Source organism: Schistocerca gregaria, chromosome 7 (assembly GCF_023897955.1).
Source record: "Schistocerca gregaria isolate iqSchGreg1 chromosome 7, iqSchGreg1.2, whole genome shotgun sequence".
Taxonomy (NCBI): Eukaryota; Metazoa; Arthropoda; class Insecta; order Orthoptera; family Acrididae; genus Schistocerca; species Schistocerca gregaria.
In genome coordinates, this window is record NC_064926.1 from 186431735 (window position 1) to 186454483 (window position 22749).

At 44.2% G+C, this 22749-nt stretch overlaps 1 protein-coding gene across 1 annotated transcript in view; it reads left to right on the forward strand.

Annotated features, from left to right (window-relative positions):
• Positions 1–382: 382 nt before the first annotated feature.
• The window catches only part of LOC126282345 (insulin-like growth factor-binding protein complex acid labile subunit), a 403838-nt gene continuing 381471 nt past the window's right edge, over positions 383–22749 (forward strand). Inside the window, exon 1 of the mRNA XM_049982002.1 lies at positions 383–443. The gene's annotated coding sequence lies outside the window, so the exon portion shown is untranslated. The remainder of the gene's footprint in view (positions 444–22749) is intronic.

A 22749-nucleotide genomic window follows, 5' to 3' on the forward strand; every position in this document is an offset into this window, starting at 1 on the left:
GTATTTAGGTGCAGACAACACAAACGAAGACTGCTCTTCATGTGTATTTGCGAGACCTCCGGTTCAGCAGGGAACATTAACTTAGTACCCACTACAAGTTTTATGCCATAAAGAGTAATCTGGTCCACAGCGTTATGAGTTGCGACAAATGTAACAATGGAAGCAGAATACGAAGAATAATAGGTGTATCTACAGCAAATGTGTAAGGCCTGCCTAAAATTTAAACATAAACGTAAAATTTAAGCGTCCCAGCCATAATAACTTTGATCCACCAGACAATCAAATAAAGAAGCAGTGATGTTAGACCAATTTCGTTTTATAAATAAAACGTCTCCAACAATACCTCTACATTTCTACAATAGTTTCTTCTCTCTCTCTTCCAGGCTCGAACGCTCTGCCATGAAGTGACGGCCAACAAACCACTGCCTGGAGTCGACCAGTAGGTGAGTATAGGTTTCGCATATTTTCTGAAACGTACCTAACATGTCAGTATATAACAAATGTATCGCGTTTTGATACCAGAAAGACTACAGATATCTGAAGGAATGCTACGAAGTTGGAGTATTGCGAGAACTAAAATTTTCATTTGCTTATAAGCAATACTTTTTTCTTTGTGAAATACGGTACTCGAAATACCAATATTGGCAGTTTCCCCAAATTATTTTCTCTATTTTTTCGGTAGATATTAACTAATTCGTGTTTTCATTGCGTAGATGGAGACGGCCCAAAGAAATATAGCTCGTCTTGTGTTTCATGAGAGCCGCAGAGTTGGCGGAAACGCCATCTACTTTCTTATTGCAAATAAAATTTTCTTTAAATTGAATTTATATATGACCATTCCATTGAGAATTCCCATATTACTCTTGTATGCTAATCTGTTTGTCAATATGCATCAATAGGGACTACAGGACACGAAGAACACTTCGTATTTCAATAGTGAATGAGTAGCGCTGCTACGTCATCTACGCTTCATCAGAAGGAATTTACATTTACAACAAACCGCAATACCCAACCCGAGGTAACAAACCTTTCGTACGTTCCAGCTGCACTGACCGGCTGACAGAGTGCTCCCCACAAACTAAAATGCTTGATTAAATTTGTCGCGCAACGGGTGATCTACTAAGAAAGGAAAAGGGCTTTGTAAATTGGTTGTGTTAGTTCTTACGAAGTCATTGAGGGTTAATAGTGTGGAAGGTTATCTGTCTTGTGAGTTGACGACATTTGTCTCGATTTACTCTAGCTTTATTTGTTCTTTGTGAACACCCACCCACAGGAAGCGTACATTAATTTGATTTACAAACACAAAACAAGAAAGGGAAATGTTAATACTGAGCATCATGATAGCTGAACTGCATCATCTATATTTACAGGACTACTCTTCAACGCCCAATTAAGTTTTTAGACAACATAGTTGTGTGGAGATAACAGCGATTACTTGCTTATAGTTAATTATTTAAAATGACACTCACAATCGCATTATTTATTTTCCTGACAACCGGTTTCAACCCACGATGGGGTCATCTTTAGTTACCAACCGTACACAGGCAGGGTGACGACTCCAGCGTGCGACCAAATAGTGTAAATTGCCCTGACGATGACTCCTTCGTGAGTTGAAACCGGTTGGCGGCAAAATAAATAATGTGATTGTGACTGTAATTTTGAATAATTGCCCAATTAAGTGCCTGACAGAGGGTTCATCGAACATCCTTCAATATCATGATGATAATTTCTCCCATACGTAGGTGGGCGACAACAGATTTTTTTCGCAATCGGCAGAAAAAGTTTGTGGTTAAAATTTCACGAGAAGATATTGCAGCAACGAAAAATGCCTTTGTTTTAATGATTGCCACCCAATTCGCGTTTCATGTCCGCGGTGCTGACTCCCCTATTTCGCGACGATACTGAACGAGTTGCCTCTCTTAGAACTTTTTCGATGTCCCCAGTCAGTCCCCCCAGACAGCAAAGCAGTACAGAAGTGGGCGGACAAGCGTGGTGTAAGCCGTCTCTTTAATAGATCGTTCTACCGATAAATCGCAATCTTTGGTGTGCTTTACTCACAACATTATCTATGTCTCGTTATTGTGATCTCGAACTATTTTGTTTAATTTACACGTTTTAGATTCTGTGATTTGTCGTGTAATCACGAACCAAGTCGCACAACTGAAGCGATATTCCACATGCACGCAATTTGATTAGAAGACGCTTGTGAGAATGATGTCGAAAGCTTCCTAGAAATCTAAAAATCTGAAATGCCCTGTCGATAGCATTAATTACTTCTTGAAAATAAAGAACTGATAGTGTTTCACAAGAACGATATTTATTTAATCCATGCTATTTGTCAATAAATTGTTTTCTTATCGGTAATTCATGATCTTCGAACACTTTACATGTTCCAAAATCCGACTGCAAATCGACGTTAGCGATATGGATCTGTATTTCAGCGGATTACTTCTGTTTTATTTCTTGGATATTGGTCTGACTTGTGCAACTCTCCAGTCTTCAGGTACGTATCTTTCGAAGAGCGAGTGGTGTTACCAAATATGGTTCTGTTATATCAGCATATTCTGAAGCGAGCCTGTCTGGTATACAATCTGGACCAGAGACCTTGCCTTTATTAAGCGATATAAGATATTTCGCTACATCGAAGATAACATACACTCATCAGCCAAAACATTATGACCACTGCTCACCTTGACGCTGGATGCCATCTGGAGGCGTTGTGGGCATGTGGCGCGATAACAAAAGTATGTAGGTGGAGCAGACACGGACGCTGGTTGACCTTAGCGAAGATATGGGTTGCAAATGAGGAAATCCATTGAGATAAGCGACTTTGACAAAGGGCTGGTTATTATTACGCAGAGCCTGTGAAAGATCATCTCGAAAACGACGAAGCTGGTCGAATGTTCACGTGCTACTGTCGTAAGCATCTATGCAAAGAGGTAGGACAGTGAAATTACCACTAGGCGCTAAATGGTTGGAAGTCCACGACTCACAACGTGGAGTTCGGAGGCTTGTCTGCTCCGTAAACCAAGACAGATGGTACTCTGTGGCATCTCTACCTAAAGACCACAATGCTGGTGCACGCTCAAGTGTTTCCGAGCACAGCGTTCATCGTATGTTGTTGAACGAGGAGTTCGACAGCAGACCACCCATACGTGCTCAAATGCTGACGCAACGAGATCGTCAGTTACTTTTGCATTGGGCACGGAAACATCGGGATTCGACTGCCGGTGAATGGAAACTTGTCGGCTTTTGGGGTGAATCACATTTTCGCTACACTAGGTCGATAGTCGTCTCCAGAAACTCGACACTGACAGAGGCTGGTGGGAGCAGTGTTATGCTATGGCAGTCATTCTCGTGCGACTGCATGGGGGACCTGAGGTAGTACTCGAAGACACGCTCACCTCTGCGGTCCATCTGCATCCTTTCACGCTAGATGTCTTCCCCGACGTCGATGTCATCTTTCAGCAAAATAATTGTCCGTGTCCCGGAGCCAGAAGCGTTCTACAGTGGTTTGGGAAGCATTATAGTGAACTCACTTTGACGTCTCGGAACCGAATTCTCCTGATGTAAATCCTATGGACTGCACTTTGGTCGCTATGGATCACCATCACTGCGTACCTAGTTCAGCAGCCCGTCATTTACGCGAATAACACGACCTGTGGGTAGACATCTAACGCCGCAAACCTCCAAAAACCTACCAACAAAATGTCGGATCACCGATACGCATAATCAGTGATGTATTTGGTTCCAAATACGGAGAAACACGCTATTAAACAGACCGTCATAATGATTTGCTCTTCACTGTTAGAATATTAAGCAGGCTGGATGGGAATGGATAAGGTAAGGGTGACGACCATCTAAATAAGTCATTTCCTCAAGCGTATAATCGTTTTTGGGTGTGTAACTATTGCTCAGCTCATACCAGGAAGCAAAGCATTGATTTTACACGCAAATGTCTGACACCACTCAATCACGGATAAGCCCTCTACCTTAAGATGTAGTATTAAGTTCCGTTATCTAATTGTGTTTACAAGGTATGAAACGAAAGTCTAATCGTTCTCCTTTTGCGATAGCCCTTATCAGATGAAGATATGACCTGCGTTTGCCGTGGCCTGCTGGTAGCAGCGGCTCATCAAAGTGCGAACATCCGAAATACAGCTCTGCGCCTCTCATACAAGTGTCTCCGTCCGCATGTCTCCTTGATCTCTGGCCCCCGAACACCTCGTGTGATCACTGTCTACTCACCCAGTTTACTGCACAGGTACGCGGAAACTTTCCTTCATTGGAAAGCCCCCGTCGATGATTACCCCATGCAATTCTACGAAAAGGAACTTTAACTCCAAGTGTGCGATATTTTTTAAGCTATCTAATGAAGTGGTTGTCCGCACCGGAAGAGAGAGAATTTTATTCTTGGTGTGGTACCCAAATACCTCATTCAAGAAAAAATTACGAGAGGTGTTCAGTAAGTAACGCAACATAGTTTTTCTTGTGGTCCAGTTTCGGTTGAAAACGTGCGAAATTTGATTTGGGACATCGTGAAATATTCACTCTTCAGCCGCTATAGTCTCATGAATTTCCGATAAGTGGCGGCGCTATACATAGTCTTCAAAATGGCGTCTGTAAGGAAAGTGTTGTTTTCTTTAGGCAGAAAACCAGAGTAACTCCGATATCCATAGGTGCTTAAGGAATGTTAATGATACAGCAAGACGTTGGCTCTGACGTCAGGCAGTCTAGTGAAACCATGCGGGCGTAGAGGCCTTCGCATTCAGGTAGTGTACGGCCGTCACATTCCTCAGGGCACGCCCTGCATCTGCATTAATGACTTCCCACATCATCTGATGCAGGGCTCCTCCATTTGCTCTACGGAGACATTCAGCTCATTAAATCAAACGTTGTAGTTATTGTCAATACCCACGATAACATCATACAGATATCTGTAAACCGCCGCAACAAAACAGAAATTCGAAAAATATCAGCGTAACATTTGGCTGACGCGTTTTAAAATATCTCCGGAAACAGAAGACCAAATGTGCATGAAGGAATGAAGGAGAGATACATATACATACATATACAGATACAGGTACAGGTACATATACATATACACTGATGATAATGGAAAAGTGTTACAGAGCGAACCACCAGTCGGATTGGAAAAGCGGTCTGCGTGGGCCGCTGGCTGTTTGCGTGGAGTGTGGGGAGGGGGGGGGGGGGAGGTGGTGTGTTGCCTTCCCGCAACTCTGATTCTCGGAAACCGTCTAATTCATTCCGAAGTGCTCTTGTGTGTCAGAGGGACCTGTCTGGGGCAGGGACCGTAATGTCAAAGGTCCCGTCGTGGCCCTGGTACTCAGTAGCCCCCTCGTATGGGGTGAGGCTAACACGGGATGGGCCGCCCATGCGGGATGTTAGAAAGCTAGCCCTTAAGTGGGTGCAACTCTGACTGAACAGTACTAGCCCATCGTGAAAAGCAAAAGCTGTGGGTGGGGATGTATCTTGGGTATGAGCACTGCACGACTGCGTTGCGGTCAAATTTCACAACATAAGATCTGGGGAACAATCTTTTACACCTCTCGGCTGCGTTGAGCGCTGGATGTTGTCGTGTGTCAAGGAAAGACGTTAAGCTGCCGTCGCAGTAGGACGTTAAACGCCCCCAACCAGAGGCGAAAGCTTAGGGCGGGTGGCGCAGGGACAGCTGCGTTGCGAGAGACATACGATCTGTCTCTCTTGATTTCAGCAGCGGCGGTCGGGCGGGGAGGTGACGGCAAGTCTAACGAGCCCGGGCTTCTGGGTTCTAGATGCAACAGCTCCTCACGTCTTGGACGACGTTAAAACTCCCCAACCCTGCTCCCCAGAATGCAGAGACACGTCACCATCTGTATCTGTGCCAATGGTGGCCTGGTTTGCCGGCGTGGGATTTTGGCCCAGGTTGACAAGTGTGCCTCGCCACGCCCCTGCTTTTCTGCGACATGTTCCACCAAGCTCGGGGTGTGGTGACATAGGCCAGGTTATGTTACGTAGGCCCGGACCCCCCGAACGACTGGGCGACTGTTGGGTTGTTTTTGGGGAAGGAGACCAGACAGCGAGGTCATCGGTTTAGGGAAGGACGGGGAAGGAAGTCGGCCGTGCCCTTTGAAAGGAACCATCCCGACATTTGCCTGGAGCGATTTAGGGAAATCACGGAAAACCTAAATCAGGATGGCAGGACGCGGGATTGAACCATCGTCCTCCCGAATGCGAGTCCAGTGTCTACCCACTGCGCCACCTCGCTCGGAACTGGGCGACTGATCCACCACCTGAGAAGGAGGGGGCCTTAGGAAATGTGGAAAGCTTTCATATTATTAGCAACTAGTGTAACTGCCAGAATGTTGAATGCAAGTGTGCAAACCTGCATGCATTGTGTTGTACACGTGCTGGGTGCCAGTATGCAGCATGAAGTTCCATGCCTGTTGCATTTGGTCGGCTCTACATCTACATGATTACTCTGAAATCTACATTTAAGTGCCTGGCAGAGGGCTCATCGAACCACAATCATACTTTCTCTCTACCACTCCACTCCTGAATAGCGCGCGGGAAAAACGAACACCTAAACCTTTCTGTTCGAGCTCTGATTTCCCTTATTTTATTTTGGTGATCATTCCTACCTATGTAGGTTGGGCTCAACAAAATATTTTCGCATTCGGAAGAGAAAGTTGGTGACTGAAATTTCGTAAAAAGGTCTCGCCACGACGAAAAACGTCTATGCTGTAATGACTTCCATCCCAACTTGTGTATCATATCTACCACACTCTCTCCCCTATAACGCGATAATACAAAACGAGCTGCCCTTTTTTGCACCCTTTCGATGTCCTCCGTCAATCCCACCTGGTAAGGATCCCACACCGCGCAGCAATATTCTAACAGAGGACGAACGAGTGTAGTGTAAGCTGTCTCTTTAGTGGACTTGTTGCATCTTCTAAGTGTCCTGCCAATGAAACCCAACCTTTGGCTCGCCTTCCCGACAATATTATCTATGTGGTCCTTCCAACTGAAGTTGTTCGTAATTTTAACACCCAGGTACTTAGTTGAATTAATGGCCTTGAGAATTGTTCTATTTATCGAGTAATCGAATTCCAACGGATTTCTTTTGGAACTCATGTGGATCACCTCACACTTTTCGTTATTTAGCGTCAACTGCCACCTGCCACACCATACAACAATCTTTTCTAAATCGCTTTGCAACTGATACTGGTCTTCGTATGACCTTACTAGATGGTAAATTACATCATCATCCCTGTTAATGCACGGACGGTTAATGTTGGTTGTGGATGACTTTCGAGTTGTCATCCGATGATGTCCCATATGTGCTCAATTTGTGACAGATCTGGCGATCGAGGAGTCCAAGGCTGCATATCGACACTGTGAACAGAATGTTACGTTATAACAACGGTACGTGTTGTTGCATCACACCCCATGGAATGCTGTTCATGAATGGCAGCACAATTGGTCGAATCGCCAGACTGACGTACAAATTTGCAGTCAGGGTGCGTGGAGTAGCCGCGAGAGCGCTCCAACTGTCATACGAAATCACACCTTACATAATAACTCCAGGTGTTGGTCCAGTGTGTATAGCACGCAGACAGGTTGGTTGCAGACACTCAACTGACCTCCTACTAACAACGGCCATCATGGATTTCGACGCACCCCGTCACTGATTCGAGTCCTCCCTCGGGCATGGGAGTGTTTGTTGTTTAAGTAGTGGGTAAGCGTAGGGGCCGATGACCTCAGCAGTGTGGTTCCATAGGAACCTACCACCAGCACCATTGACACCGAGACAGAATCAGGACATCGTCCGGTAGAAAACAAAATAAACTTCCAGCCTGCCCCCCTATGAGCCGTTGCTTGGTACTGCGGAAGTCGCAAATGACAGTGGTTTTGGGTCAGTCGAATGCACGCTTCAGGGCGTCTGGCTCAGAACTGTACTTGAACTAACCGCTTCGCTACAGTTCGTTACGTCACTGTGGTGCTAGCGGCTGCTCAAACTGCTGCTGCAGGAGCAGTGCGATGCTCCAAGGCCGTACGCCAAACACCACGGTTTTCCCTCTCGTTAGTGCCATGTGACCGTACGGAGACCAGTCTTCTTGCGTCTGTAATTATCGTGACCACCGCTGCCAGCAATAGTGTACAATGGCTACATTCCTGCCAAGTCTTTCTGCAGTACTGCAGAATATCCAGCTTCTCGTAGCCCTATTACACGATCTCTTTCAAACTCGATGAGGTGTTGATAATGGCGTCTTTGTCGCCATAGAAGCATTCGTGTCTAACATCAGCTCATCACGCCCACTCTCAAAGGTAACTAGCACCCACGACCGGTACAGCGTGTATTTAAAGCAAATCTGATCTGAATCCTTATAATGGCGCTATTTGAGCCCCTCTTATGTGACTGGCGCGAAATCTAAATAGACACCATCTTTCGAATGTAGCCTACTGACGCCTACTTTCTTTCGTTTATGTCGCACAGCTTCTTCTCGGTGTTGCGATATTTCTTTCCGTCATTCTACATCAGCATTGAGAGGGGTGCAATTAATTCATCATTCTTGCCACGTACTGACAATGATTCAGTCTTCCTTCAACAATTAAAATCAATTGTTTCCCTGAGACCTTTAAGTCTCTTTTTATTATCTACGATAATGATCGAAGCAGACGAAATAAATTAAAATTTATGATTTTTTTTTTTTCATTTTGCCCGCTTTAGTTCGTTGCATGTGCTCGGGGCGGACGTCGTAAGTCATCCATTTAAGTTCGTTGTTGATCTGTTAACTCATTTTTTTTTATTACAGAGGACATTTTACCCTCTGGCCGAACACGCTGAGCTAACGTGCCGGCGTGCTTCGGCCGGGACACGAAAGCGGGTCTTTCTGCTTGTTAGATAGAAATGCTGAACATTACACCATTGCAATTATGACGATCGTACACTGGTGGTGTAGTGGTTAGCATTACTGCCTACCAAGCAAAAAGACGCGCATTCAAGTCTGAACCACAGCACAAATTTTAATTCATTCGTCTGCTTCGATAATTATTAATACAAGACCCTAGATGATATAGGTCTTACGTATAAGTCTGGAAAGTTTCGAGACGCGAGTAAGGCATCCATAATAGCAAATTTCAAAATGGTTAAAATGGCTCTGAGCACTTTGGGACTTAACTTCTGAGGTCATCAGTCCTCTGGAACTTAGAACTACTTAAACCTAACTAACCTAAGGACATCACACACATCCATGCCCGAAGCAGGATTCGAACCTGCCACCGTAACGGTTGCGCTGTTCCAGACTGTAGCGCCTAGAACCGCTCGGCCACCCGGCCTGGCTAGCAAATTTCGATGTACTGAACAACTGTTACTATGTTCTGAGAATACAGTTACGGAGTATTTATCTCCTACAGCATTATTTAAAGTATTTGAAGTCTTCTTTTCCAAAGAATAACATAAAGTATCATCACTCTCATAAAAAAGAAGACTCATGTCATCATATCATGAATTCATTGCTGCCTCTACCTTTAAAATTTATACTTATCTCATTACTTTTGTTGATCAAAGGCTGAGGACCGACAACATGGCTACTCCTAACCTACCTTTGCACGAGGAATGTGTACCACGAATAGTTAAAAAAAGTGATTAAACCTGAAGATGATCAGCGGAACAGACATTCTTACGCTTCAACTGAAAGATCGAAAATGTCTACAGTAAGATATCCTATGAACTTCGTCCGAACACACCTTGGCGTGCCTAATGTACCGACCGCCCGCCGTATCATACTCAGTCGACAGGGGGCACTGGATGCGGATATGGAAGATAGTGTGGTCAGCATACCGTTTCCCAGGGCGACCGCTGCAACTGATCTAACAAGTGCTGAGTGCAGCCCGCTTGTCAACAGCGCTCGGCAAACGCAGACGGTCACCCATCCAAGTGCTACCAAAGCCCTGCAGCGCTGTGATATGCCGTGAGCCGGTGTTAACCACTGCACAAAGGCTGTTGATAATATTCTGTGACCAATGTTTAAATCACTGGCTAATTAGTGTAAAATATACAACATTTCTGACATAAAGAATTAACTACGAGATGGCTTTCTTGAAACTTTCTTTTGCATTTGTTAGTCACTGACCAATTCGTTCGTTAAACATACATGTTACAAATATTTGGACCATTATGTAATTATCCTAATTACTTAGCCAGTGTTTGAGATGTGTTTGCACCAGTTATGGTCAGAAACGGAACTGAATTAAAACGAGTTGATGAAGGCCGTTTGTCTTCCATTCGGAAAAGGCGGAGTCGATATCATCTGCCACGAAATCTATACTTTTCTATAGTGCTAATTTAATTCTTTCCGTTGGCTTACTTGACAACGTGAAAACAATAACAGGCGAATAATACACAAGCCTTCTGCAAAAAAACTAAATTAAAGAAATAGATAAAGCCACAATCGCAAAATTTGAAAACGTCTGCGTTACGAATAATCTGCCCACAAATGCACTTGGAGACTCCGGAAACTAAGGGATTTCGGATACAGCTTTCAGAAAAGTCATTTCTACTCGAGAACTTTCAACATTGCAGAACGTCAGGAATCGTGAATAATTTAATGATTATAAAAAATCCGCCTTGTCGGCCGTTGTAGCCGAGCGATTCTAGGCGCTACAGTCTGGAACCACACGACCAATACGGTCGCAGGTTCGAGTCCTGCCTCGGGCATGAATGTGTGTGATGTCCTTTGGTTAGTTAGGTTTAAGTAGTTCTAAGTTCTAGGAGACTGATGACCTTAGAAGTTAAGTCCCATAATGCTCAGGGCCATTTGAACTAATCCGCCTTGATTGCAAACAGAAACCGGATGTTGACATAGGTTTCGGCGCGGATAACAACGCCTTCTTCGGAGCGCACTAAAACTACAATTTGCGTAAAGAGGCATGTTCCAACGTTAATACGGAACGCCAAAAAGGGCGAAAGACTCTCATAAAATGTAAAATAAACGGTAAATGTGTACCATCTCGTACTTAGCTCAAACGTCAGAAGCGTGTTCTTCCTCACCCCAGCCAACGTTGCTGGTTCCTGTGAGTGTCTGGAGTGAGGAAGCACGCTTCTGACGTTTAAGCTAAGTACAGCTACTGAAATGGTACACACGTACCGTTTATTTTACATTTTCTACGGGTCTTTTTCCCTGTTGGGTGTTCTGTATTAATGTTGGACCATGTCTCTTTAGGCAGTTTGTAGTTTTAGTGTGTTCCGAAGAAGGCTGGGTTATCCGCGCCGAAACCTAGGTCAACATCCAGTTTCTCTTTGGAATCGAGGCGGATTCTTAATAATCATTTCATTTCTATTCACTAGATTCGGTCCTATCCCCTGACTTGCAGGTATTCCTCCATGTTCAGGGTGTAAAAAAATGCAATCTCCACAGTGAGAGATATCATGACGGAGACAACAAAAGATTTACTTTTGTGTGAAACACTTAAGGACGAAGGAAACATGATGTGTTACTATCAATAATGATACGAACAGAAATAACACTTTTCTTCAGAGACAGTAATTACATAGATGTCACTGCGGTTTATGATGGTCCCCTGGATTTACAAAAGGCGGAAAGTGGTTTCTAATAGAGCATGTGATCACCACGCAGAGCAATGCATGCTCTGAAACATTTTCCCATATTGGCCACAAAGTTTCTAAGCAGTTATTGTGGCAGGACGTTGAATGACTCGACCAGCGCGTTGACAACTGCTGGGTGGCCGCTGGTGCACGTGGATGAACTGTAGTACGTCTGATCGACGCATCCCATATGCGCTGCATGGAACTTAATTGGGAGGAACGGGCAGGCCAGCCCTACGCACCGAATATTCTCTCGTTCGAAGAGCTCCACCTGCGCAGTTCGGTGCGGTCTCGCACTGACATCCATAAAAATCAAATCAAAGCGGAATGCACCCACAAAAGACTCACCCAGGGAAGGAGCACAGAGTCACAATGACCACTGACCGGCCGGCGAGTGTGCCGTATTCAAAGATTTTGAGCTCAGTACGCCCATGCACCACTATATCTCTTCAGACCGTAACACTTGGAACGCCAAATTAACCTGGTCGGAAAAGTTCCTGGGAGCATTACACGTTCTTGCCTTTCACTATGTGAGAGTACGTCCAGAATTACTGCTCATACTGAATCTGCGCCAGTTCCTTCAGCTGCCTCTTATTTCGGACCCAGCTCCATTTGGCGCTATGGTTAAGCTGACGTCATGCCGTGTGACGTCCAGCTGGGTGTGCACGACGTGTGGCATCGTACGCCCGCATTGCCATTAATTTTCACCAAGTCGTTAATATGCTAGATTACATCATCAGTTCTCTGCAGAACTGTATTTCGTTAAGCTACCAGACGTCGGAAAGTAAATAGTCTTAGTACTAAGGGTGCGTAATCATGTACATGTATTAACCATGCGAAGGAGATAAGGAAAATGTATCGTTTTCAAACAGTTACACCAACCTTTATGTGGGATACTTAGTGTTGCATCATCCTCATATTCTCATTGAGCGTGTCAACAGTATGTAGCACCATTACGCTGGACTTCACCCAACCCCATTAAACTTCTTTCTCAGGAGTTAAATAAAAACTGAACTATATTCTACCACATGCAATTAGAGGAGCCAATAGTTGCCTCATATAGAACACTCCTCACATTTCCATTGAACACCGGTCACCCTGCTAAGCCGATACCAATTCTGCTCTGAAGGTAATGGTACTAATAGTGAACATTATTTTACCATTGATCAAAACAATGAAGGACTGAATCATTTAACATTCATGAAATGTATTCGTGATTGCGAATATGGACTACCATCAGCTGTATATGGAACGACGACAGCCGAAATTTGTGGTTGGTTGGTTGGTTGATTTGAGGGGGGAGGGGGGGGGGGGGCAAACAGCGAAGCCATGGGCATCATCGAGTTAGGGAAGGATGGCGAAGGAAGTCGGCCGTGCTGTTTCCAAGGAACCATCCCGGCTTTCATCTGAAGCGGTTTAGGGAAATCACGGCAAACCTAAATCAGGATGTTCGGACGGGGCCTTGAACCGTCGTCGTCCCGAGTTGAGAGACCAGTGTGCTAACTGTTATGTATGAGGTGGAACTATGGGCCTCATGGAAAAAGGGTGACCCGGCTGCCACGCAATTTGACTCTTAGTCTGATCACGAGGTGTGGTCATTAATTGCACTCGTTGATCACGTAGGCTGACGTGAGGATCAATGAACTATACTTGACGGGATGTATCTGAAACATCTTAGGTGATAAGGTAATACAATTAAATACTTAGCTTTAATTCAGCACCAGCGGTGAACGTAGACTTTGTACAATAATATTTACAAGTGCAATTATAGGCTGAACTGCGAATACTCCTTTAGAGTTCTGATTGCTTCACACATATAGATCAATTGGCAATGCCTAAACTGTATGTGGCGCCCGGCTAGGTGATAGCTACTGATTAGCTGAAGGCTATGCTAACTAGAGTCTCAGCAAATAAGATCTCAGAAACTATAAGAAATGAACCATTCCTACTAAAGTCGGCTGTAGAACTGGCCAGTTCGCTAGCTTGTCTCGTAAGACCAGCCGAGTGACGGCGCTCGGTCTGCTAGCGTCGACAGTGGCGACTAGCGGGTCTGATGTGTACTGACGGACCGCGGCCGATTTCAAGCCTACAACCTAGCCAGTGTTGTGACACCAAACTAAGCACGGCGCCGCATCGCTCTGTGAAAATCTGTACCGTACTGTGACTCGGACGTGAATTTCCCGCTTATCGCGAGAGGACGCATTGCCATTAGGCTATCCAAGCACGCTGAATATATATACGAAGGGACATTGAATCGTTATTCTGAACAACATACACACTGCAATATCTTATTTATTCTCCCGACACCGGACAATCTTCTTTCAAATAAAATGTCTCCCTTGTTCGGAAATATACATAATGGATGTATGGGTACAAGTTGCTGACACGTGCTTGACAATATATGATGTCTGGGTTTGGCCGTGGAGCGTGCTCGGATAGCCAAATGGTGCGGAAACCGTTCGCAATAACCCAATAATTCAAGTACGAAGGAACATTGCATCGTAATTGTGAACACGGGAATATCGTATCGCCATATTTAACTTTGCTTTATTCTCCATGTCACACATTGACATTCCGGATATACCGTACTCAATATGTGTTTCTGTCACCTGATTACTTAACATAATATATTTGTTGTTCTCTCCGTCGTCATGTTTGTCAGTCTGGTTACTGAATTTCTGAACACTCTAAATAGGAATGTAAAACGTATTGACTCCCGTGCAGAAGGCATGGCCGCTGTAAATCAACATTCTGTAGAACATTCAGAACGGCACATCTGGAATGAAAAATTGTTCTTTCTTCAGTAAGAAAAACACTTCAGGTTGCAAATGACACCAGAAGCTTTATTTACGCGGTTCGCCTTTTTGAGGCAATTTCTGAACTTTTTTGGGAACTGTGGGTTCGGCATTAGTCATAAAAAGCCAAAACTTGCACCTTCAGAGAAGGCAAACAGCAGTGCTAAGATATGCCCATATAAATCTGAAATGTACCAGGAAGTACATAAGAACATATGCTCATCCTGTGCAAGACTTCCAGCCGGCCGCGGTGGTCTAGCGGTTCAGGCGCTCGGTCCGGAACCGCGCGGCTGCTACAGTCGCAGGTTCGAATCCTGCCTCGGGCATGGATGTGTGTGATGTCCTTAGGTTAGTTAGGTTTAAGTAGTTCTAAGTTCTAGGGGACTTATGACCACAGATGTTAAGTCCCATAGTGCTAAGAGCCATTTGAACCATTTGTGTAAGCCTGAGACTCCGACACCGATGCGACTTCCCGAATTCTGGAAGTGAAGTTCTGACACACACTGCTATCCGGACGGATTGAGTACATTTTTTGAAATTCTTCAAAAAACTAAACGGATTCTGCGTAGAAGTACTTTGAGTGCTGAGATGATAAAGCGAGAAAATAAATTCAAATATTCCTCTCACGAGTTATGGTGACAGTCTTCCGTGATTTAACAAAAGCACCATACACACATCAAAACAAATTTTCCATCACCCCGGTTGCCAGAACTCCTGAAGGTAGACGTTGACTGTGGATATTGTGTCACAGACCCTTTGACTGTTCAGAGATGTCACTAAACCCGCCCAAAGATGTAACCAACTATGCATGAGCAGCCCTTATTAGACTTGGCCCGACAGCCGATCAGTTCCAGTCGCTCCTCCAGGAAGGAGGTACATGGCTAGTGTTGTCTGTATTTCAACCATGCCTAGACGGTCAATGCAGCGGTTCGATCGCGTCCGCACTGTTACTTTGTCGCAAGGAGGGCTCTCAACAAGGGAAGTGCCCAGTCGTCTCGGAGTGAATCAAAGCAATGATGTTCGGACATGAAGGAGATACAGCGAGACAGGAACTGTAGATGACATGCCTCGCTCAGGCCGACAAAGGGCTTCGACTGCAGTGGATGACCACTACCTACGGATTATGGCTCGGAAGAACTCTGACAGCAAAGCCACCATGTTGAATAATACTTTTCGTGCAGCGACAGGACGTCCTGTTACGACTCAAAATGTGCCCAATAGGCTGCATGATGCGCAATTTACTCCAACCGTCCATGACAAAGTCCATTTTTGCAATCACGACACCATACAGCGCGATACAGGTGAGCCCGTTCAGGATTGCATCATGTTCTCTTCACCGACGAGTGTCGCTTATGCCTTCAACCAGACAATCGTCGGAGATGTGGTTGGAGGAAACCCGGCCAGGCTGGACGTCTTAGACACGCTGTCCAGCGAGTGCAGCAAGGTGAAGGTTCCCTGCTGTTTTGAGGTGCCACTATGTGGGGCCGACATACGCCGTTGATGGTCATGGAAGGCGTCGTAACGGCTGTACGATACGTGAATGCCATCCTCCGAGCGATTGTGCCACCATATCGTCAGCATATTGGCGAGGCATTCGTCTTCATGGACGACAGTTCGCGCCCCCATCGTGCACATCTTGTGAATCACTTCCTTCAGGATAACGATATCCTTCGACTAGAGTGGCCAGCATGTTCTCCAGACATGAACACTATCGAACATCCTCGGGATATACTGAAAAGGGCTGTTTATGGACGGTGACCCACCAACCCTTTGGGAAATCTAAGCCCAATCGCCGTTGAGGATTGGGACAATCTGGACCAACAGTGCCTTGATGAACTTGTGGATAGTATGCCACGAGAAATACAGGCATGCATCAATGCAAGAGGACATGCTAATGTGTATCAGAGGTACCGGTATGTATAACAATCTGGACCACCGCCTCTGATAGTCTCGCTGTATGGTGGTACAGCATGCAATGCATGGTTTTCATAAGCAATAAAAATGGCGGAAATAATGTTTATGTTGAATTCTATTCCAATTTTCTGTACAGGTTCCGAAACTGTCGGAACCGAGGGGACTCAAAACTTTTTGATGTGTGTAATATTCTATGAGAAATTGAGTTAATACGGGATACATGGTTGTCCATATACCAGGTTTCGTTCCTGTGTAAGAAACAAGATACAGAACATTACACTGCGATGTTTGAATAATACATACAGCGAGTCCATAATATCTCCTGAAGGGAAAAAATCTGAGTTTGACTATGGGGCCATTAGTGTTCTTGCTTTATTTTAATGATCCACCATTTTGTTTGAACCAAGGGGCGAAATTTCTCCTTTTCGCAGATGATACAAGCGTTACAGTCAAGCCAATCAAAGTAACATCCAGAGGGAACACTGTAAATGAAGTTTCCTGTTCAAGTTATTAACTAGTTTTGCACAAATAGTCTAGCATTAAGGTTTGAAAAAATACATCCCATCCACATCTATATAGTCAAAAATACTGCACCCATTAAAAATTTAGTTTGTGAAACTCCCTACAGAAAATTAATTAAGAGCGGGACACACCTTAATAAAGATATAAGCTACAAATTAGAGTGCTCAAATTTAATTGATGATGCAAATTATTTAAGGAAATAGCTACAAAAACTTAAGTTTTCCACAGATTCCGAATTTCAGGTCGTGGTCGTGCGGTAGCGTTCTCGCTTCCCGCGCCCGGGTTCCCGGGTTCGATTCCCGGCGGGGTGATGACTGGGTGTTGTGTGATGTCTTTAGGTTTGTTAGGTTTAAGTAGTTCTAAGTTATAGGGGACTGATGACCATAGATGTTAAGTCTCATAGTGCTCAGTGCCATTTGAACCAACCTAATTTAATATTACTGGTAGGTGTTTTAACAGAAACAGTCTCTTGATTAACACAGTAATTTAGCCAGTAAAAAAATAATCATTCACACGTAAGATTAAGAGAATGTGAAATGCTTCAGAATATTATTGATGCAAACTCTAACTAATGAATATGTTGATCCAGTGTTTGTCTGAACCGACAGTGAAATAGCTCTTTGATGCTAATGGCGCAAGGAAATTTACTCTCAAATCTTGCTAGCCCACAATGAAAACAGTGACTATTGAGCAGGCAGTAACTGACAATACTCATACACTCAGCACAGCAATACTGAACCTTAGACAGTAGACTGTACTGATATCTGCAAGTACTGAGCAATAAAATGCCCATCACGGTCGTGCTACCTGTAATGCACACCATAATTAGTCACCGACAGCTACTCAGTATGCCGCCACCATGCCAGTGGTTCTGCAGTAGAGGCAGAGGGTCATGTCATGTCATCGTCCGCTAAGATGCAGACCATTCTCCATCTCCCACATGCATGGCTGATATGCTAATGACGGACACCTTATCTCCGAACGACGTCTAAAGATGCTCTCACTAGTGTAGCTGGCCACAGACTCCTGACCTCTCTCTTTCATGGCTGTTGATATACTTTCCGGGATGTGAGGTCGTGGTCCAAGAACTTTTCTGCTCCTTACGTTTCGTCCAGGACTGCGCTGGACTTCCTCAGAGGCGCTGCTCCGCTGAGTCTTGCCGACTGCGGAGCAGCGCCTCAGAGGAAGTCCAGCGCAGTCCTGGACGAAACGTAAGGAGCAGAAAAGTTCTTGGACCACGACCTCACATCCCGGAAAGTATATCAACAGCCATGTCACCCGGTCGTGAAAGCCTTCATTCTACTCTCTCTTTCACATGAAGCCACCGTCTTCTATTTTTACAGCGCCTTACACATGGCTACTCCTTCCCGCCAAACATGATAGGCTATAGCAGAAAATGCATACACGGCTGCCCAATAGTGCGGATTTTCAAGCACACAAAATCCTGCTAAGACAGCATGCTGCTAAAAACGCCAAGCATATCACACAAGATCCTTCTATATCCAAAAATCTGCCATTTGAGTTCAATCTCAGCCCTGTCACTGACAAGTTTACGAATGGCGTCCAGCACCTGGTCTCACATCAGAGATTCTGTGAAATTAGAAAGTTGCTCACGAGGCTAGGCGATTTTTTTTTTTAGCAAACCATGTTTCTTTGGAAAACTGAAAGATGCTTATAATCAAAAGGGTCTCTGCAAAACATAAGTAGGTGCCACTCTCCTGCTGCTAGAATCGCCCCCCACCCCATGCTCAGTTCGGTCGCTGACCAGGCCCTCACCATAATGGTCTGCTACGCCCCCTCGGCTGGCTGGATCCGTTGTCCAGACTTCCATCAAAACAAGCACCAGGAGCTCCAGCCCGGACCGACAGCAAAAGGCCGTTTTTTTCGCTGTGTTCCCTGCCCTGCCTGTCACAAATCCAGGGCGTTGTGCCTTCACACACACACACACACACACACAAACAGGGAGAGCGAGCGAGACAGAGAGAGAGAGAGAGAGAGAGAGAGAGAGAGAGAGAGAGAGAGACAGACAGACGGAGATAAATCATCCGGAAAACACGAGAGCCAAGCACCAAGATGGCTGAAACGAAATCAAGTTGAAAATAGCTCAGTATGAACAGTCAATATGTTCCGATACACGTTAAAAAAACATTGTCACTGAATTCGACTTCAATATTGCCCTCCAATTACTAAATCATCGTCAAATTAAATAAAAAAGCCAACCAAATTGCCTACTATATTTCAAGTTTACCAATAAACAAATAAAGAAAGGGTACTAAGTTCTAAGAGTTAGTGTGAAAAATGGCAGACCCAATAGCATGATATAAATAACTGCGAACTTTGTGAACACAGAGATGAGTAATTTATCGTATTTGAGTCACATAAATTCACTGATGTCCTACGAAATAACACTCTGGGACAACACTTCATCTAGGCAAAAAGTAATCGTTCCTCGAAAAAAATTATTTAGAATTATATGTGGAGTTAACTTACGTTTATATTGGAGAATTGTGTTTAACTATTTGGCAATATTAACAATAACTTCGCAATACATTTATTGATTCAAGAAATTTTTGAAAATTCCACTGTACAATGTGAGCTTTCATTTGCTGGTACTGCCATCACTTAAAACTTGTGGGCTAATAGGCCGTGGTTGATATATAAAACTTTCTCGTAAGGTTTCCTCTCCTTTAGAGATAAAATGGGGAACTGCCATTTTGTCTCTGAAGATGTCTCCCGCAGTCGGAGAGGAAACGTTAGGAGATATTTTTACATGTAGACCACGAAGTGGTCCTCACGAAATTAGACATCCCAAGGTCAAACCCACTCCTTGCATTTCGCCGGCACTAAGTGCTGCGATTCCCTCACCTCATAACCGTAACGCAGTGGCGCAGCGCCAGCTGAATGTTCTGTGTTTCTGTGCAATAACATGTGCTCACGTTGGGTTTCAGCCCTTCCATGGAATGGTGCATTGACGTGGGTTTGGTTATGAGCGAACTGCAGTAGCAAGGGTCTCCATGTAGTGCTACTCTGGTTACTATGGGCACAAGGCGAGGACAATAGAAAACATATAAAACTGTCATATCGAATGTAACGAAAACTTATTTACTGGTCAACAGTGAAGAAGCAAGGAATAATAAAAATAGGCGAGTTAATACAATGACAATAAAACTTTGTGATCCATCCAAACTGGCTGTGTTAACTAGTAGCAGTGCAGTAACTTCGGCAGAGTACCTAGCTGTGAGCACCTGTTTTGATTGTCCAAGATAGCGATACAAATGAAAATGAAAATTACGATATTTGACTATTATGAAGAAAAGTTAGTGCGTAGAACTGTACTTCAGTACTGCGAAAGAGGAGAGTATCCGACGGCTAGAAATATACAAAGTAATCTCCGTGAGAAAACTAATTATACTGGCTCAGAGATCAACGTTATTTGTCTTCTCCACTCTTTTGGATTTTGATTTAGAAAATGTAATGGTGGACAAAAATTTTTATTAGAATGCGTGGACGTTGTAGCTGCAAGAACAAAGTTTTGTGTAAAATGCAGCTATTGTGAGGTGAGGAGAATAGTCTTGTAGTACACTTCGATAAATCGTGGGTTTCACAAAACTATATAAAAAATATATGTTGCTCGACTCATCGGATATATTGCTCCAAAGGTGTCAAAACTTAATTATGTATAGCATATATCAGCGATTTGGATGATGGATGCAGTGACGAAAGGTCAGTAAGAGCGAAAAATATAAACAAATTGGGAGGTAGGAAATATTCTTTGTCGTTGTAAGGCGAGCCGTCGGAACTGAAATAAGGGCGGCGGCATATAACCGTTAGCGCTCCATAATACGGATACGATAATGATGTCTCACGTGTTACCAAAATTAATTACGTTGTTCTCTTAACAACGTTCTCACTGGAAATTTCTACAAGGTCCAATACAACGCAAATTCGTCAGTGAACCCAGTTTCCGTTTCACAGGCTGAACAGATTTACACCTCTTACGATATTTGGTTTTTCTTCTCGGAATCCTTTCATGTTTTCGCGATAAATATGGATGATTATCCGTACATCGAAAAAGCAGTGATGGAAATTAAAGAAGGGTACAGGAGTAGGATTGAAATTCAAGGTGAAAGGATATCAATGCTATGATTCACTGATGATATTGCTGCCCTGTGAAGAGGAATTACATGATCTGCTGAAGAATGAACAGTCTAATGCGTACAGAATGTGGCGGAGAGTTAATCGAAGAAAGACGAAAGTAATGAGAAGCAGCAGAAATGAGAACATCGAGAAACTCAACATCAGGGATCATGGCCACGAAGTATATGAAGTTAAGGAATTCTGCAACACAAGAGCAAAATGACCAATGACGGTCGGAGCAAAGAAGACATCAAAAGCGGACTAGCATTGGTAAAAAAGGAACTCCTGGAAAAGAGAATCAAACATAGGCCTTAACTTTAGGAAGAAATTTCTGAGAATGTACGTCAGGAGCACAGTATTGTCTGGTAGTGAAACATGGACTATGGGAAAACCGGAATAGAATAGAGTCGAAGCATTTGAGATGTGGTGCTACAGGCGAATGTTGAAGATTAGGTGGACTGGTAAAGTAAGGAATAAGGAGGTTCTGTGCTGAATCGGAAAGGAAAGGAACATGTGGCACTGACCGGGAGAAGGGGAAGGAAGATAGGACATCTGTTAAGACATCAGGGATTGACTTCATGATACTACAGGGAGTTTTACAAGGCAAAAGCTGTAGACGAAGACAGAGATGGGAATACTTACAGCAAGTGCTACTCTGAGATGAATAGTTTGGCACAGAAGAGCAATTCGTGGCGAGCCGCATCAAACCATTCAGAAGACTGACGATTCAGAAGAAAAAAAAGGAAAATGCATGATAAGCGTCTAGAAACTTTGGACATGTACATGTATTACTTTCAGTTCTATGACATCAATGGCCCTGTTTTTCCCATAGGTTGAAGTAAAAAGCTGGATTTACTTCAAAATTTCTTTCCACCCCAGTTTTGATTTGTTTCTTTATTTACTTATATATTATTATTATTTTGTAGCAGCTGGCAATAAATGTCATTTGGAAAGAACTCCACCATATTGCAGAATAAAGATAGAGATAAATATTTTCCCAGAATTTTTGAAATTATGAATAACTGGAATGCTGTAGAACTGTTGAGGTGACCTGGAAGTGCTTATTTTTGTGACGGCCGTTATAGTATTAAAAAATAACTTGCTCTTCCCTCCTGCATCCTTTAACAATTGGACGTCCGTAGACAAAATAAAACTCTGTCAGCACCACCACGTTTCCTTTCTATTTACAGTGGGGTGAACTGTTGTCTCCGAAGGATTACTGTGCTAGCGTTGTGACGGCCACTTGCTTCTCAAACCGCAGCCGAGGTTGTGTGGGAGCCGCTGCCAGGGCGCCTCGTGCGCTGGTGGGGGCAGCGGCGGATCAGTCGCCAGAAGTTTGCGGGTTAATTATGGGGCCGCCACGGGCCAGCGGCAGTTGCCAAAACCGTGCTGTGCGGCGCCGCGCCGCGCAGATAAAGACCGCCCACAGGGCGCAGTGCCGGGCCCCACGCTGTCATAACGCTGCCCGCCAGACCTGGCTCTAACTCTGCTGCTGCCGCCACAGGAGCAGTCCGTTAGTCGCTGAATCTCACTGCCTTGCGGCGTATTACTCTCCCTCATTTCTTTCTTTCATTAAATGTTACACACTAATTCGACAGCAAATGACGTTTTTCCTGACACTCTCTTAATGGGACATTGTACGTGAAATTCGTTGAAATTTGACATTTTCTGTTTTGTACTCCATAACATATTTTGGACTTTCCTGAATATTTTGGTGCATAATACAATAAAATCAGACAAATGTGAGACCTTCAAATAATATTTTGAATGTTG